Source organism: Bidens hawaiensis, unplaced genomic scaffold (assembly GCF_021521415.1).
Source record: "Bidens hawaiensis isolate Kalapana, Puna unplaced genomic scaffold, B.hawaiensis_p1.1 tig00014849_1, whole genome shotgun sequence".
Taxonomy (NCBI): Eukaryota; Viridiplantae; Streptophyta; class Magnoliopsida; order Asterales; family Asteraceae; genus Bidens; species Bidens hawaiensis.
The window spans coordinates 457,931-475,093 of NW_027492314.1; the positions used below are offsets into that span (position 1 = coordinate 457,931).

General features: G+C 41.3%; 1 pseudogene; it reads right to left on the reverse strand.

Moving 5' to 3' along the window:
* Positions 1-400: 400 nt before the first annotated feature.
* Positions 401-823, reverse strand: LOC143547885 (putative mitochondrial protein AtMg00530 pseudogene; annotated as a pseudogene).
* Positions 824-17,163: the final 16,340 nt, after the last annotated feature.

A 17,163-nucleotide genomic window follows, 5' to 3' on the forward strand; every position in this document is an offset into this window, starting at 1 on the left:
AGTCCGTGGAAGAGTGAAAGGGTCATCACTATTGAGGGTCTCCCCCTAATCTTAGATAGGTCGTCTGGGTGTTCGCGGTAGTTCATTGCTGTGCTTACACACTAGGCTACCCTTTTCCGAAATCTCCGCGGGACCAACTACCACTAGTCTTCGGCCGGAGGGGTTTATTGCGCAAAAACGCCGGGACGTAGGCTCCCGAAGAGGGAAGCCCAACGAATGTCAGATGCAAAGCCCTGCACCTTATTAAGATCATATTGGCATACTCTCCCCATAAAGAAAGAGCAAACCCCATTGAAGACGAGAGTGAGGTACAACAAGGCCATTTCTGTCCACCGTCCTTCTCACGAAGCCGTACGTGGACGTTACCACTCATACAGCTCCCAGCCAGCAAGTAGTTAGCCCCCCTCTACAAGGAATGGAAGTGTGGGTGAATCGACATCAAATAGAGGAATTCGCTTTTTCTTTTCAGCAATAACATGAGAAGAGCATCCCTTTCACAAAAACCTACAGACTCCCCTATCCTGTTCAGCACCTTGTGATCTTCTCAAAGATCATTACGAGCCCTCTCCTATCATTTTTCTTTCGAAAAAAATTTCATGGTGGATCCGGACGAGAATGAATACGGTAATCCAGGACATACTCATCCTGGAGCTTATGCTCTCCTCTGGGGAGGGGGTTTTTATAGAGAGAGGTAAGTCGAGGGTAGCCTCCCTCTTGACCGATTTATCAGAGTCGGAGGAAGATCTCTCATCCGATCCTCCTGAACACGAAGGGGCTGCTTTCGATGTGGGATCAACAGCAAAAGAAAGAAGAATAGGGCCATAATCCTATGTTCATTTTCGCCCTGCTCTGATGATGCGGTCCTTGTTTGCGGAGCTACATACCAGAAAAAGAAAAGGATCTCTCTATTACTTTGAGAGGAGAATCGTTGGTTTTTTCGATGGACTACGTGGGAAATACGAGATCTAGGCAAGCCGCTACCTGTTCTCCCCTTTCCCTTGAACGATAGAAGAACTACTTATCTTCTCTTAGGTAGCGGTCGGTCGGCTCGCATCTATGGTCAACCAAAAGGTCCGAAGACCCATTCTTCTATACGATAAATCGCCATCTCGTAGCACCACCACGACACTGATTCCCCGACAAAACCCCCGATTTCCCGAGAGTTAGATAGCCGATAGTAGTAGAAGCTCTAAGGCCGCTATTCCTGACAAGGAATAGAGTAAGGCCTTTACCGATCCTGAGTTAATGAGTTAAGGAGTTTTTTTTATAAACAACTTATCTGAAAGAAGGCTTTGCAATAAACGAATTCTTTGATTCGAAAAGCTCCTTTCCTAATCGACCTTCCGCCTTCCGTTATTTGATCTTTTTTTGGATCTTCTTATCTTATTAAGTAGCTAAATGAAGTATCATCAATTGAGAAATGACAATAAGTGATGTGAGAAATGACAATAAGTGATGTTCGATATCGCTTCTGTACGCAGAGTATCGAAAGGAACCTCTCAGAGAAGTTCCGGGCCTCGGCACCCCTCCTTTCTTATCTATTTTCATATATAATATAAAGAGAATAGAAAGCGTACTGACTAGGTGTTCCTTATCCATTTGCTTTCGATAGTTCGACCTATCCAGAAAAACAAAGTGGGTTGTGGTGATGTCAGAATTTGCACCTATTTGTATCTATTTAGTGATCAGTCCGCTAGTTTCTTTAATCCCACTAGGTGTTCCTTATCCATTTGCTTTCGATAGTTCGACCTATCCAGAAAAATTGTTGGCCTACGAATGTGGTTTCGATCCTTTCGGTGATGCCAGAAGTCGTTTTGATATACGATTTTATCTTGTTTCTATTTTATTTATTATCCCTGACCCGGAAGTCACCTTTTCCTTTCCTTGGGCAGTACCTCCCAACAAGATTGATCCCTTTGGATCTTGGTCCATGATGGCCTTTTTATTGATTTTGACGATTGGATCTCTCTATGAATGGAAAAGGGGTGCTTCGGATCGGGAGTAACCACTAGCGATAGGGCAAAAATCGGGGGGAAAGACAAAAGTCAAGAGTGCAATGCCTACATTAAATCAATTGATTCGTCATGGTAGGGAAGAAAAACGGCACACAGACGGTACTCGAGCTTCGGATCAATGTCCCCAGAAGAAAGGGGTATGCCCGCGTGTACCAACGAGAACACCAAAAAAACCTAATTAAGCTCCACGTAAGATAGCCAAAGTACGGTTGAGCAATCGACATCATATATTGCTCACATTCCGGGCGAAGGTCATAATTCGCAGGAACATTCTATAGTCTTAATAAGAGGAGGTAGAGTGAAAGATTCGCCATGTGTGAAATCCCATTGTATTCGAGGAGTCAAGGATTTGTTGGGAATTCCGGATCGAAGAAAAGGGAGATCAAAATATGGTGCAGAAAAACCAAAATCGAGATGAATGGAAGATGCCTCTGTCACTCTTTTTTCTCCAATTTTTAGTACGAAGTTACTGGCTCTAAGAAGGCAATTGCGCCTTAGCCCATGGACTGATACGGAGACTACTCTACAAGGGAAATCTCTTACTCGACTAGAGCGGATCCGAGACTTCACCCGTTCCTTTAAACTGTTTGGGCACTACATTCTATAACGCGAATCACAAGGCCGGTCAACAAGGAACAACCTGGCAGAGTGTCCTGAGATAACAAGACAAAAGTGAGAACACCCAGTGATGAGAGCGGTGACATACGAGGATCTAACCTCGACCAACGAGAGCGTAGCTGCTCTACCTCAGACATAGGGATTCTCAGACCGGAACAAAGGGATTCGCTCGACCGAAGGGAACGATGCGTAGCGCCATAGGGAGAACCTAGCGTAGCAGAGCCAGTCATGACCAAGTAGATAGCTCTACGCCTCTGTCGAACAAACGAAGAGCTGCCTAAGTACGGTTAAAGAAAGTGAAAATGATAGGTAAAAAAAGATAGAACAAATGCGACAGAAAGCGTCAGAGCTTCGAAAGCCTGAAATTGAGTGTCCTTGAAATGAGCCTATCGTATCCTTCCCAATCCAAGACGACAAGGCGGTAATAGAACTACGGCAACTCCGGAACGCATCATGCGGTTTGTTTCAAGGCATGGATTATGGTCTAGGAGAACTCATGCGACTATTGGCATTGGGGAAGCCATGCATTAGGTAAACCAACCGCACGTTGCAAGCGAAGGAGTGAAACCTACTCGACTGTAATGTAAGGGGAGGACCTACAACGAGTTGCTGGGCATAAGACCTATACATGTAAGCTTATCCATCTCTGAACCAGATTAGCAGATAGTGCGTCTTTTTAGCCTCAAAGGCGCACATCACTGTGGAGGTTTCTCCCATAAATCCAGTAGGTTAAAGACACTATGGAGTTCTTCGACCCCAAAGTATGTGTCTGCGGGTGGAAGCAGCGTGGTAAGGGGGACGGGTGGCGCTCTCTTGCCGATCAATTTGGGCAGCTTACCTTACCGGTCAGTTGTATTATAGAAAGAAGAAAGAGGTCGATAGAAATGAAATCAGACTAGCAGCAATCTTCGATTCTGATCTCATATTAGGAGAGCAAGTGGACTGGGAAGGTAAATCAGTTTAGAAGGTGAAAAGGTTTGATTGATAACAAGGGCAGGAAAGATTCATTAACAAGGGAATCGCGAACCGGAAGCGCTCGAAAGACGACCTCAACATAGGGAGAATGGATGAGGATTCGAACAAGGTGGGATCCAAACAGAGGGAATAGAGGATTAATAACACAGTCTTAAAGCAAGTCCCAAGAACAAGGAGAAAGAAGATAGCCCAAAGCAAAAAGCCTACAACCAGAGCCAAGTAGACAGATAGCCTTGCTGGGACCGGGGAACCAATCAGTCCCCAACCAGGTCCAACTATCGGTGATTAGACGTAGGGTTTGTTCCTTTCCTCTAGCCACACCTCCCCTGTCGCTTACCGTTAACTGCTACTACAGCTCCCAAAGATATTTTCCCGCTAAAGAAAAGCTGGAAATCGCATCGATACTGTCTTTGATACTATCCTCTTTCTAAAGATAGATAAGCAAGGTTTTTCTCACTACTGGCAAGAAGCCTTAAGAGAAAAGCTCTTTCTAGTGGAAGAGGCTGGGCAAGCACATCAAAGGGCCAGGTTTTTAGTAGTTCAGGGTTGCCAAGAGCCCAGTATAGAACTTTTATCTGACTAGGAGCAGCTAAGCCCCTACCTATATAGTCAAGAGGGATGGAGCCCCGAAAGAAGTAAGGCTAGTCGATTTCCAAGATTTTAGTAACTCAGGTAGGGTTCCGGGATTGGAGTGGGTCTATTAGCACAGGGACAGAGCCTGTTGAGTAATCTCCTTTCCTTGGTTGAGTTCCCCGCTTTGCCCTCCCTCTCTCCTAAGTATCTACCGCACCAGAGGGAAGTGAGAAATTGGGAGGACTAAGGCCGTTGCGGGTGGCTTGAGAATCTAGCTAGGTCCTTTTTCCCGACAACAGATCGGAGATCTTACTTTCTCAAGTCATACGTCTTTTGTTCAGCCAACAGTGTTCCACTCTACTTATTATTACTTACTAGCGCCCTTCACTTCAACTCATACTCCTTGACTTTCAGCTTATTCCCAAATCAAAGCTACTTGCTTATAAGAGAAGAGCAAGGTGCGTAGCTGGCTTTTGTTAAAGCATGGAAAGGTATCCAGAAAGCACAGTAACAGCTATAGCTAGTAAGCTAGTATACACGCATTTGCCCGATTGCTTTAACAGACGCGTTACCTCCTGGTACCCACCTGTTATGTCCAAAAACTAAGGAACTCCTCTGAAAATTCGATTTGCTAGATCAGAACGTGAACTCTGAGAATAGGGGTATACAAGTGAACCACCTAGAATCGATCCATGACCGCTAAACTAAAGAAAGGAGTCCTTTACCAAGTAAGCTAGGCAACCTTACCCGCCTCAACCGATCTTAGCTCGGACATGCCAACAGCCAATACTTACTCTTTTCCCTGGAACAGCTAATAAAAACTAATACGGCCCCTTCTCAAAGAGACTGCCCTTAGGACTCTATTAAGTGAAGTCATTTAACAGCGGATAGACACAAGTTATGACAACCCTCACACGAGGGCCAAAAAGAAAGCTTTCGTTAAGATAATTTGCCCATACAATAGAACAAGGAGAGCAATCAACGCTATGGCTACTTTAGGACAATTCCCGCCTTAGGGACCCCTACCGTGACAACAGCTACTACGCACCCCACATCAGATAATGCTATCGACGAAACAACCCTTTATCCAATCCAGTCGATTCCGAATCGACCAATTCCGGGATCTTTTGCAGCGAAGGCCTGTCATCGAATTCTTCAAACCTGGGGCATGTCGATCCTGAATGAAACTAAAGATCATTGATCCTACTATCAAGAAATCCGTCATACAAAGGCCTAACTCTGGCTCTCTCTACGAGTGGAAGGAAGGGCAACAGCCTTGTCAAGGCGCGGGCCAAGCCCACTCAAAGTGAAGCGATTTATACCGAGCAAGAACCTGCACTAGAATAGGAAAAGCCAGACATTCCTTCTTTTCAGAATTCCAGTCCTGTAGGCCTGCCCGAACTGCCAGTGGTTTAAACAAAGATGCGGGTGCGAGTCTTCTTCGGTAGAAGTACAAAAAGTCCTCCTCCTTTATCTTATTCCTACCATCCGAGGCGAAAGGATGAGACGGAATGGCGTGTCATTTCGGAACCGTTCATAAGCTTTCCCTTGACTAATCTAAAAGTAAAGGCAGCTATCTGGATCATTTTGGGCCGAAGGCATCACAAGATCGAGAGGAGCCATCTTGATTCGGACTAGAGGAGGAAGGAACCTGAGCCCATAGGTTTTGGAATCAATCCACTGTCTCGTTGCTAATTAGAGTAGAGCCAAAGGCAGCTATCGTGATGAATTGTTACAAAGTGTCTCTCCTTCTGGCGAAGCTTCTAGAAGGCCGATCTCTACATAGAGAGATCCAAATACCAGTCATGAGCGAGAGCGAAGCCTAGAGAGGCAAAAGCAGAGCTTCTATGACGAATACTCAAGCCACTGTGATGATGCTTGGGAAGTATGTGTATGTATTTTAGAGATTGGAAGCTTAGTTCTGTGTCTGCATTTCGTTGATAATAATAGAGAGGCTTACAATTGGTGTTGTTCAACCTAGACAGGTACAAGGGGCTGCAGATTCTTAGAGAAAGAACAAGGCATTTAAATTCTCATATTTGACTCAGCTTTCAGATTGCTGACTTGGGAGGATGTCTGTACGCCCTAAAGGGAGGATTAGGCATTAGTCAAATGAATCAAGTGAATGAGGCCCTGCTCGACGCTTGGAGAGACTCTGTATCGACTGAATCGTATTGGGCGAAAATATGCTCATCAAAGTACAGGCATAACAACCAGGACAGATCTTGTATTAATCTACTATAACTATAGGATAGAAGGATAGAGTCCAAGGAACCTAAAAAACTCAAAGAAGAGCGACAAGTTCTCGAACAAACAGCGGGAGAAGTAGACTGGGCCTGTTACATTGATAAAAGGTAGTCCTATGATCACCATCTTCAAAAAGAAAAAGGACACATACTACGACCAGTAAGCTCAGCATGAGTATCGACCTACTGAGGCAATGACCATGCACCTAAAGCCACTTTACATAAAAGTGCATATTGAAAGAGTCTTGGTCGATGGAGGGGCTGCGCTTCTTTGTTCGCTAGGCTTTCACGCTAATCATGAATCCTTAGCTTGGTTCCCGGCTTTGAATTCGCGCTAAAGCTTAGCCCCTTCTGCGGTTGACAACTTAGAACCTTTTGCCCATATTGGCCTTCACTCAAAACGATCGGTTCGAGTCTGTTGCTGCAATTGGCAATGAATTGGATAAGCGGTGGCCTTCTTTTCTTTTCAAAACTAATACCACCTCTTTTTAAGAAATATCTTAAGAGAAGAAAGGCATTCTATCCCCTTTGTGTCTTTCTTCTAGGCGGAGCTCTCGCCATCTGCTAGCATTGTGGTTTGGAATCGATTCTTTATCAATAGCCCACCCTTTCTTTGAACCTTGTCAATGATCGAACTTAAATTAAAGACATGAACTGAGTGCCATTTGATGAGTAACTGAGAACAAAGGAGAGGGATATGAAAAGAATGAAGTAATGAAAGAGGAAGTCATTGCTAGTAGTAACGACTTGTCACAATCCATTGGTTCATAAAGAATCCATGTCCTTGGTGTATCAAAAAACATTCTTTTCACTAATCGTATATAATAAAATAGAGTGAAAGGGTCCACCCTGAAACCAAGGGGGTACTAACTAACAGCTGAGTCCTCTCCGAACCGCAAGAGATAGTTGCCCATCATATGGCTCACCAACTTCACTTGCCTCTATGGGGGGCTCGCTCCGGGCAGTTTCGGAACACTTACAATACATGGCTCTACGAAGGAAGGGCTTGGGTTAGGAGCGTTTTCAATTTTGACTCTTTTCCTGTATTTGTTCGATGAGAAATGCGAGTCTGTTTTGTCCACTTTCTCCATCCCCCTCTATAAAAATTACAAAAAAAGGTAATGGAATTACTTCTTATTCCCGTGTTTGATCACTTCCATCGCGGCCTCGCTCCTTGTCACCTATGTTGAAGAAAGGTTTGGGACCTTGTAGAGAATGAAGAGGGGCCAAAGATCTTTCTCTCAACAGTGCTTCTTGAGGCTCCACTCTCCTCCCTGAATAAGTAAGGCCCCGTTAGCCTGGGCGAAGATGAGGATAAAGAGTGAGGATTAAAGCCCCCTTAGCTCTGCCAGGCACTGGACAGGGGTTAGCTCTGTAAATGTGTAGAGCCAAGTGTAGTGTGATGTAGTAGTAGGCACTTCTAGGCCCCTTACCGGCTACTGGAACACTCCAGTGCTTCGAGTACTACGGACCCATTGCAGCAGAGCCCTTTCACGAGCGGGGGAGGGCTAAGCACAGTTCTTTGAATCAAACGTTGAATGAAATAGATTCTTTTTTTGATATCAAAATAGAAATTGGATAGGATAGATGGATCTATCTTTCTCTTTATAGATATGACTAAAAAAAGGATTTTTCTAATGAAGTAGCGTAGCAAAGAAGCCCCAAATCCTATATTTGGCCAGGAAACACTGCACTGCTTTGGGCCCAGGAAGCGAAGGGGATGAGCTTGGCTGCTTCTCCTCCAAACTTCCAGATATGGGCATTTTGAATTCACAGTTATGCCATTTGGACTTACCAATGCTCCTGCAGCATTCATGGATATGATGAACAGAATTTGTAAACCTTGTTTAGATAAATTTGTAATCGTGTTCATCGACGATATACTTATTTATTCTAAATCAGAAGAGGATCGTAAGGTTCATCTCAGGATTTTGCTTGAACTACTTCGAAATGAGAAATTGTATGCTAAGTTTTCTAAGTGTGAATTTTGGTTACATGAGGTACAATTTCTTGGTCATGTTATCAATGCAAATGGAATCCAAGTAGATCCCGCCAAGATTGAAGCGATAGCTAAATGAGAAATTCCGAAATCGCCAACCGACGTTCGAAGTTTTCTAGGTTTGGCTGGATACTATAGAAGATTTATAGAGAATTTCTCCTGGATAGCAGTTCCCTTAACTTCTCTAACTCGAAAGAATGTTAAGTATGAATGGGGAACCAAACAACAAGAAGCATTTGACTTACTTAAACAAAAGCTTACTAATGCACCTATACTAGCCTTGCCAGAAGGTACAAAAGATTTTGTTGTATTTAGTGAAGCATCTCATTTAGATATGGGTTGTGTACTAATGCAACGAAATAAAGTAATAGCTTATGCTTCTCGACAACTAAAAGTACACGAAAAGAATTATACAACTTACGATTTGGAGTTAAGTGCCTTAATTTTCGCCTTGAAATTATGGAGACACTATTTATATGGAGTTAAGTTTATCGTGTACACTGATCATAATAGTTTAAAACACATCTTTGATCAAAAGGAACTTAACATGCGTCAAAGAAGATGGATGGAAACCTTAAATGACTATGATTGTGAAATCATCTATCATGAAGGAAAAGCAAATGTAGTAGCTGACGCATTGATTCGTAAAGAACATGAAAAACCCAAGAGGGTTAAAGCCTTAAGACTGGAATTACAAATAGATTTAATTGCACAAATCAAGGAGGCTCAAAAGAAAGCAATAGAAGAAAATCAAATATCCGAAGAAAAACGTAATGTTACAATTGACACTTTAACAAAAGGAGATGATAAGATACTCAGACTTGGGACTAGAATCTGGGTACCAAAACTTGAGGATTTACGTGAAAGGATTATGAATGAAGCTCATCGATCGAAGTATATGATGCATCCCGGTAGTGATAAAATGTATCAAAATCTTAAACCAAACTACTGGTGGAACGGGATGAAAAAGAATATTGCTCTGTATGTAGCCAAATGTTTAACATGTTTGCAAGTTAAGGCTGAGCATCAGAAACCTTCAGGGTTGCTACAACAACCTGAATTACCTGTTTGGAAATGGGAGATGATAACAATGGATTTTATTACAAAACTCCCTAAGACTACCCGTCAGCATAATGCTATTTGGGTCATAATTGATAGGTTAACCAAGTTTGCTCATTTCAGACATATCAATGAATCTTATTCTATGGATAGATTGGCACGAATATACGTAACCAACATAGTATCATTACATGGTGTGCCATTATCTATCATATCCGATCGAGACAGTATATTTACTTCTCATTTCTGGAAAAAAGTTTTCAACAAGCGTTAGGAACTCAACTAAATCTTAGCACTGCTTATCATCCTCAAACTGATGGGCAGAGTGAAAGAACAATTCAAACGCTTGAAGATATGCTCCGAGCTTGTGTGATTGATCTAGGAGGAAGTTGGGATGATCACCTTCCTTTTATGGAATTCTCGTATAATAATAGTTACCACACAAGTATTCAGGCCGCACCTTTTGAAGCATTTTATGGACGGAAATGTAGAACGTCAGTGTGTTGGTCTGAAACTAGAGATAATCAAATGTCTGGACCTAAGATAGTCCAAGAAACAACGGATAAGATATTACAAATCCGTGAACGACTTAAAACGGCAAGAGACCGACAAAAGAATTATGCTGATGTTCGCCGTAAGCCGTTAGAATTTCATGTAGGCGATAAAGTTTTGTTAAAAGTTTCACCAAGGAAAGGTGTTGTGCGATTCGGCAAGAAAAGAAAACTAAGTCCCGCGTTTTGTTGGACCATTTGAAGTGTTAGAACGAATCGGTACTGTTGCTTATCGCTTACGACTGCCAGAAGAAATGAAAGGCGTACATGATGTGTTTCATGTATCTAATTTACGCAAATGTTTGGCTAATGAAACTTTATCTATACCTTTAAAAGATGTTGAAATCAATGAGAATCTAAAATTTGTAGAACAACCTCTACAAGTTGAAGATTTCCAAGTAAAGAGACTTAAACGACGAAAGCTGAAGCTAGTCAAAATAAGGTGGAACTCCCGAAGAGGACCAGAATTTACTTGGGAGTTAGAATCGGAAATGAGAAAGAAATATCCACATTTGTTCTAGCAAATCTTAAGGACGAGATTCATTCAAGGTGGGGAGGATGTAACACCCACAAAGTTTAGGTCCAAATTTGACAAGTTTATAAAAACAAAGGACCAAAACTAATTATGAGAAAGGTAATGGGAAAAAGTATGATAAAGAAAAGAAAACATATTATGCTAAGGGAATAAGTAAGGAAACTCCATCCCACATGGAAGGTGGGAAAGAAATAAAAGCACTTTATAAGGAAGGAGTTTTCCATGGTAATGTTCTTATGGGGCTAACCACTCTCACTAGTCCTAGCGGAGGGTGCGAAGCACCCGACGCGCACGCGCACGGACTCGGACTCGGACTCGGACACGGACACGGACACGGACACGGACACGGGCGATGGGCGTAATGTGGCGTTTTGATGGCGCACTTGGCACTTCGCACGCTCGCATCGCCGCATAAGGGGCAACTGTGGAAGATAAACCAAGAAGTGACGAGTTAACGAAGTCCAGGGGTTGAAAAAAAAATTTTGATTTCCTCGGCCCATCGCGCTATGCGATGGGTATACAGAATAGATCATCGCGCTACGCGATTCAGTTTCCCATGAGTTTAGAAAAAGGGGCGTCGCGCTACGCGATGACCCGGTTAAGTAACCGGATCAACCACGTGTCAACACGTGGCAACCTCTGGTGGATTGCGGCATCGCGCTACGCGATGGTGGTCAAAACTTTGCCTATAAAAGGGGGCTATGGTTTTGAAGCATTCTCATCCTAAAAACACCTTTCTTTACACACACATAACCTAGGGAGGCGTTCCCGACAATCGTGAGGTTTCGAGACCCTGATTTCTCGTAAAACGTGCATGAATTGAAGTTCTGACACTCTGTCGAGTGGTTAAGCGAGTTTGAAACAAGGTTCTGATGGTTTAAGTAGAAGTGCTACTTGTACAAGGATTAGGCAAATCAAAATACCCGCGTAAGGTAGGGATTCTGCTTAAGTTATTATTTTATTATTATTTAATGGCTTAGACCCTAGTCAAGGGTATAGTCTATACCTTGATCAAGTAAGTAAGTGAAATATAAGCTTGAATAAGATAAGATTTTGATGAAATGTTGCTTTTTATTTTTATAAAGATATTACTTGTGAAAGAAAAAACTTGATATATACGTTTCTTCATGATGAAGAAACGTAGCACATAAATGTTTTATAAAATGAAATGAATATCAAGGTAAAGGTTATGCAAATAGACTTAAGGTCTATAGCTAGATTGTAGATCTAGTTATTTATAGAATGTTATTCTCGTACTATAGGCCCGAGATAAAGATTAGACATTTGTTGGTGAGAAATCTTGAAATCAACAAAAGGTGAATACGTCCAAACCTTTTTATAGTGTGAAATGTTTTATGACGTGAATACGTCTATGTACTGTATATTTTGAAAAGATATTTACTCTTTGAAACTATGGACTGTTATCCATATGTAAAAGAGTTATGGAAATATTTGCATGATGGTTGGTTCAAATCCTCTAAAATGTTTTCATACAAGGTAGTACAAAACACTCAGGCTAAAATACACATGTGTCTGGATCCTTACATATATGTATTGTAGTGGGCACACTACAGGCATACTGACCATGAGGCAAGTGACTGTCTCTAGGGCGAGTGAAGATCGATTATGTGGTTTGTGCGTATGTTTAGTTCCGATGAGATGGGATTGAGACCCACTGAGTGGTTGAACACTATTGGTGTTGTGTCATTACGAATTGAGAAAATGTTTTATTGAGTCAGCGTATTCACCAGCATATAGCTGACGTATTTTGAAACAGTTTTCAGGTAACCAGGAGTAAGGAATAGTGATTGATATGCCAGTGAAGATAGAAGAACACTAGGCATAGTTTACAGCTGGTGGCTCAGCTAATTTTGTATTGAGGCATATATATATATATATATATTAAACTTTTAAACAAGTAATTTTGTAAAACAAACAAGGGCATTTAATTCTCTATGTTATGAAAATAAATATTTTAAAATAACATTTTCCGCTGCAAACTTTGATAAATTGACAAAAGTGGTACCGACTGTGAGTCACACGCCTAGGCCCGAAGGCGGGGTGTGACAGGCGTGTCGGTGACAAAATGCTTCAATTGAAGCCGCACACGCTCTCGCTCGTTCCCGCGAGGCTGAACTTGCTCAAGCGGAAGAAACAAGGCAAACAGTTGAAGCTCGCCTTGCTGCTCAGGAAGAAACTCTCAGCACTCTTCGTGCTGCCGATGCTGAAAAGGATCAATTGATTGAAGACCTGATCAGTGAAAACACCAAGTTTATTGGTGAGCAGGGCGCCTTGAAGGTACGTGCTGAAGAATCTTCTTCTGACCGAGCTTGGTTGATGAGGGAAGGTCTTCCCAAGGTATGGGCTTCCCTATCTCTTTCAGGACTTGTAAACTTGTTTGTTGATGTTTGGATGATTTTCGTAAGTTATCTCCCATGTCCATAAAGGGGACACCCTAGGAGACTGCCTTGCCGATCTTCTTTGTGCATCTAGAGACTTGACGTGAGGTCGAAGGCTCACTCAAACTTAAACCAAATACTACTAAATAGATAGCAGTAAGTGGGTATAGAACACAAGGAGTTTGTGGAAAGTGTGTTAGTAAATAGCTCGACGATTAACTATGATAAATGTAAATAACGAAAGAGTAATTTCCAAGTTGGTTTTGATTTGATTTTAAAAACTAAATTAAACTAAACGAAAGTTGTAAGCGAATAAATAAGCAAGCATTCCTCTCGGGGTTCGAATTATTGCTCAACACTCTTGTTAACATTCAACGGATAAACCGTAATATCTCGGTTTTGTGTACATGCAATTGTTTGTGATTAATCAAGAACTAAGTACTCGGATTCCTAGAAAGCGAGGTTGTTACTTAACAATCAATCAATACTATTATTCCTAGTTTTTCCCACTAAATCTCGATTGTCAACGACACCAACAACGCGTGGTTTAAAACTAGGTTTAAACGATATAGACAAGTTACAAACAATCACACAAACATCATGATTATACTAACATAAACAATTAGATAATCAATCCAAGTTCAAGAACAAATAACATAAGTGTTTTGTAATTAACCTTAAATCCCAAGAGGAATACCATAGAAACTAGCCACTCATGGCTTGAGAGATCATTCTTGCATCAAGTGTCTTGTTTATAGCAATCCAAAACATAAACAAATGATTACAAACCCCAAAATATTGTTTTTGTCTTCAAAAATCGCCCTCTAGTCGTCCCCAAGTGAAAGGTAGTTGAAAAGATACCCCAAAACCCTCTAAAATGAGGAATAAAATCTGCAGTTACGACTCGGACCTTGGTCTACGGTCCAAACCGTGGACCACGGTCCATCCACGGTGCATAGAATGACCACGGTACGGTGAAAACTGTCTGATTGGGGCTGTGTTGACCATGGTCCACGGTGTTGATCGTGGGCCACGGTGGAGCTTTTGCTGATTTTCTTGTTTTCTTCATATCTTTCTCGTTTCAACTCCGTTTTCTTTGCCGTTTTCGCCCACGTTCTCGTAATTTCATCCTCTACCTCCTCCTACCTGCAAACATATGATTAAACATAGTCAACTAATTTCATGAAATTAAGTTGGTTAAGCCAATGCATTTATATCTTTTAACTCGCTTAACGGCTTCCCTACGAGTCACTCGTCACATTCCCACACTTATCGTTGCTTGTCCCCAAGCAACACTTCAAACCACAATTGCTTTCAAAACTCAACCACCAAACATACCAACACACCCGGTTCAGTCAAGGTCCCAACTCATACCCTATTCCCTCGTTACTATAGGTTTGCACTAGTATTCTTGATATTATATTTAAACCATAGAATTCTAATTAAACCTAACATGATTTCGGTTTTTACCCACACATAACACACCTCCACACATTGACTCTCTTCTTGGTGATCATTCACATGTATTCAATCATAACCAATTCTCCTCGCATACGCTTGTACTGTCGTCAAATCTCCACCTATATAAATGCTTTGACACAAATGCAAATCAAAAGGACTTAAAACGGGTTATAATGGGGCAAGGTGTAAGGGTATGGAAGGGGAATGTTGAAAGTAGCTCAGGCGATCCGATCTGGCTTATTACATATGAACTAAGTAAACAATGAACTACACAAATATATACATTACTAACTTGCATCTCAACACTCACTACACCATACTTCGAACATTAACTCTCAACTTTTTCTCCTTTTTTTTCTCTTTTTCTCCTTTTTTTCTTTTTTTTCTTTTTTTTCTTTTTCTTTTTCGAATAAGCATAATACTTAATACTTCCTATTAATTAGTAATATAACAATTACAAATTCAAAGAATACCTACTACGCCGAATCGTTTCGCAAATTAACATCAGGGTTGATCGAATCAAAAAGAATAGGTCCAATACTGTTTTCTATGGGAACCATCCCCCTGCCCCTCTCATTGCCCACGCTCATATGTGTAATGTATGAGGCCCAACCCCCAAAACCCACACTCACGCTCATCCAGACGAGGCTTTAACCTAATTGCCTCTATCACTTTTGCAGTCATACCAAGCTAAGGTCTCCAAATGCATTGATAGCACAAGTTCTAACGGTGAATATCAAATCTCTCACCAATCTTCACTTTCTCAATATACAAGTGTATCCGGACATGTTATGTAGGTTATTTTACCGAAAGCATGCTAACCTTGAATAGAATAATAAACAACCTCGTTTCTAAAACAACTAAGCAAACTTGAATTTAAGGGAATTGTGACCATGAAAAGGGACTAAAACTTTACCCAGCCATCTTACCACTTTCCGGTTTTCTTTCAAAAAATTATTTTTTTCTTAAATTTTTTCTTTTTTATTTTTTTTTTATAATTTTTTTTTTGTAAAACCAAAAATTTTCCCATCCCCACACTTGAGATACGTTGTCCCCAATGTATGGTAAAGAGACTACTAATTAAAAGCACCACTTCTTTTAATGAAAAACCCGTGTTGTCCCCAACATAGTGTTGAAGAGAAATCCATAAGAATTTCCCCACACTTGGTTTTTGCTAAGATGGTAACTTAAACTACATTAACAACAAACAACCTAGCAATTATAAAGAAAAATAAAAATAAAAATATACAAAATGTATAATTACCACTTTTTTGAAACTTTTATGACATTCAAGATGGGTGATTGGCCCACTCCCGAGCAGCCTTCTCGTTATAAGCACGCTCTTTTTCAAGCAACTGTTGCCAGTCTTCCGGCAAACCAGGGTCGGGCACGAACATCCTCATCCTCCACCCTGGATCATTCAGGTTAGGTGGATGTCTCACTTTCGTCTTCCTTAGTCGGCCACCTTCTTCTGCCACATTCTCACTCTGTTGATGCTCAACTTCTTTCTTCTCAACTGACCTGTCAATCACAAAACACTCCATTTTCATGTGATCCTTGCTCAAGGATACACGCTTGTTAACAAAATCCACCTTCAGGCTTTCCTTGTCAACAAGAGGGTCAGTAGTATTTTCAAATAATAATAACCGTTTATCACGATTCCCACATTTAATTTCCAATGTCCCCTAAGCACAATCAATTACTGCAAGTGAAATGGAGAGGAAGGGTCTACCCAATATGACTGTGGGTTGCGCATTAGTAACATTTTTAGCATAATCAAGTACGAAAAAGTCAACTGGGTAACAGAAATCCTCCACACGCACCATCAAATTATATATCATGCCTCGGGGAAGTGTATGGGTTTGATCTGCTAAAACCAAGGTGGTGTTTACTTTTTGTAACGGACCAAACTCATACTGATCATATAAACTACCGGTCATGATACTAACACAAGCTCCAAGATCTAGCAGTGCCCGATCAGTTTTAAATTCACCAATTTGGATTGATAAAAGGGGCACTCCTGGGTCTTGAAGTTTACTCGGGGTAATATTATTATCAACCCTCTCATCCCTTATTTTGGTTAATTTGTCATTTAAACATTTATCACAAGAACAATTTTCACAAAAAGATTTTTCATTCGGTTGTAATTCAGAGTTATTTTGGAAAATTGTTTCATAATTACCCACATTTTCAATCTCATCACTAATATCTTCCACCACCCCCTCAACAAACTGTGGTGTTGGATCAACTAGAACACTAGAAATTCCAAAATTAGGTAAAAGACTTACCGCATTGATATGCACGTTGTTCCCCTTCTTTAAGCTCGAGCTGGTTTTCTTCAAATTCTCAATATCGGTTGCAAGTTGACCCATTTGAGTAGTCAACGATTGAATGGCTTTGTCACGGACTTCATCCTTTTGCATTCGGGCTTCATCAAGTTGATTCCTTTTCTGCATGTCTTGTCCCATCAACTTCAACATGTCCATCACTTCATTCCCACTTAAGGAACTTTGACCCGAAGACCCGCTTTGACCACTTCCCGTTTGTTGAAATTGACTTTGACTTCCTTGGTTGTTCCCACTTTGAGCATTCCCTTCATTAAAATATTGTTGACGAGGAACAAAATGGGTTTGGGAAGTCCCTTGAAAGTTAGGGTTGAGTTGAGTCGATGGGTTGCCATATCAAAAATTGGGATGATTTCTCAACCCGGGGTGGTACATGTTTGAATTCAT